Here is a 2,600-nt window from a genome sequence, read left to right on the forward strand (position 1 = left end):
TTGATCAAGACATCTAGCAAATATTGTCACTGTTGAATTTTCTTTAGAATCTTCATCTAGTCGACTAAGTACTCCAATTCAAATTTCCGATAATCCATTTTTTAAACCCGACCTCACAATTGAGAATCATGAGAATATTCAGGGACGACCAATCATTCAAACGGAGATTGTCGAGGAACCAACCATTAAATCAGAATCCTCTAGTGATTCAGATTCAACAAATTCAATCATGGAGAATCTGGAACCTCTAAGTATGGAAGACCGAATGCCAGCTAAACGCATTGGCCAAGGTCACGCAATTACTCAACCAGACATTAATGCGCCAGATTATGAAATCAAAGGACAAATCCTACACATGGTGACTAATCAATGCCAATTTAGTAGTGCGCTGAAGGAAGATTCAAATGAACATCTTCGTACATTTAATAGGATCTGCACACTATTTAAAATTCGAGAAGTTGAGGATGAACAGATATATCTCATGTTATTTCCCTGGACTTTAAAGGGAGAAGCCAAAGATTAGTTAGAATCGTTACCTGAAGGGGCGATTGATACATGGGACGTTTTAGTTGAAAATTTTCTTAAACAATTCTTTCCGGCATCTAAAGCCACGAGACTTCAAGGAGAAATTGTTACGTTCACACAGAAACCAAATGAAACTTTATATGAAGCATGGACAAGATTTGGAAAGTTATTGAGAGGATGTCCGCAACATGGTTTAGACACTTGTCAAATTGTACAAATATTCTACCAAGGATGCGACATCACAACAAGAAAATACATCGATATAGCAGCTGGTGGTTCCATTATGAAGAAAACAGCAACTGACGCTTACAAAATTATTGATAACACTGCTTCCCACTTACATGAGTGGCACCAAGAAAAAGATATCGTTAGATCATCTAAAGCAGCTAGAGCCGATTCTAGCCATGACTTAGATTCCATTTCTGCAAAGATAGATGCTGTCGAGAGACGAATGGAAAAGATGACTAAGGATATTCACTCAATAAGAATTAGTTGTTAGTAGTGTGGAGGACCACATTTGATAAAAGATTGTCTCAGTATTGAACTAACAATGTGATGTGGTAGCGTGGGTGTATACGAAATAATTATATTTTTTACAAGGAAATTCTATTAAAAATTACACAAGTTTTAATTATTTATTTACAAATGGGATATACCTAAACCTTGCTACAACACTATAGGCAGTGTACCTAATCGTAGAGTATTATAGTTTTTAGTAAGTCCGGTTCGTTCCACGGGGAGCGGGCTTATTGCACACTATATTTTCAAACAACTATATTTGTACAAAATATATATAATTATATATAATACTATATAAAAGGGGGTTTTACCGTTTAATGACCGGTTTGTCGATTTTATATTTTAAGCGAAGCGTAAAGTAAATGACGATATTTAACTAACAATATAAAATAAATAATAATAATTAAAATGATAATAAATAAAAATACGAGGAAATATGAAATAAAATATATTATCCTTATTTAAGCTTCCGTAACCATGATGTTTGACGTTTTGATTATTTATTGTCCTGGGTTAATTGTCCTTTGTCCTGGATGTATTTGAAACCTATCTGGTTTTTGTCCATAATAGTTCATCGGTCATAATTATAAACTGCTCGGCAAATTTAACCTTATACCCGAAGTCAAATATTCCAACTAACTGGGGATTCGAACTGTAACAAGGTCTTAATATTTTTCTTAATGAATACACCAGGTTATCGACTGTGTGTAAACCAAAGTTTTAATACTTTGTTAACAATTACACCAATTACCCTTGAATGTAATCCACCCCTGTTTTAATGAGTCCATTGACTATTAATCCATCCCCGTGTCCGGTCAAATGAACAATAATTCGTACTTATAAATATCCCGCCCATCGTGTCCGATTAAGCGTATGTGGTTATATATAGATACGTCAAATCATAACCTTTATATTAAATTAACGAGGTATCGTTAATTTAATATAAAGCCCATTAATAGCCCATAGTCTAATTTCCACAAGTGTCGTTCTTTTGTCCAAACCCCAATTATGGTACAAAACCCAATTACCCCGTCTTTAATATTTAGCTCAACATCATGATTACTTCGGCTCAAATAAGCATAATAATAACTTAAGAACGAGACATTAATTTAAAAAGGAGAACATAGCTTACATTGATTATTTATCGCGTAGTAGTACACGGACAGAGCTCCGACTTTAAAACCCGTAAAAATAACTTTTACATAACCCAAACTAATCTAATATAACACTAATCTATACTATATATATATATATATATATATATATATATATATTATATATATATATATATATATATATATATATATATATATATATATATATATATATATATATATATATTTAGTTATATTATACTACGGAGTATTATTATTATTATTTATATTTTTATCGAACGAATGCATGGCCTTTTATAGGCGTTTTGATTTCTGACAACTCCGTGAGTCGTGGAGTTTTTGGCCTTCTAACTCCGCGAGTCATGGAGTTTGATTTTCCAGCTCACATCATTTTGGATCTTTGCTTGTCGACGTTATTAAATAATAATATAATATAGATAT

The 2,600-nt window shown here is 32.5% G+C and overlaps 1 non-coding gene across 1 annotated transcript; it reads right to left on the reverse strand.

Moving 5' to 3' along the window:
• Positions 1–613: 613 nt before the first annotated feature.
• Positions 614–720, reverse strand: LOC139860900 (small nucleolar RNA R71). The gene has a single exon (XR_011763527.1). It is a non-coding gene; the product is annotated as a small nucleolar RNA R71 (small nucleolar RNA).
• Between the last annotated feature and the right edge of the window lie 1,880 nt (positions 721–2,600).

This window comes from Rutidosis leptorrhynchoides, chromosome 7 (genome assembly GCF_046630445.1).
Source record: "Rutidosis leptorrhynchoides isolate AG116_Rl617_1_P2 chromosome 7, CSIRO_AGI_Rlap_v1, whole genome shotgun sequence".
NCBI lineage: Eukaryota > Viridiplantae > Streptophyta > Magnoliopsida > Asterales > Asteraceae > Rutidosis > Rutidosis leptorrhynchoides.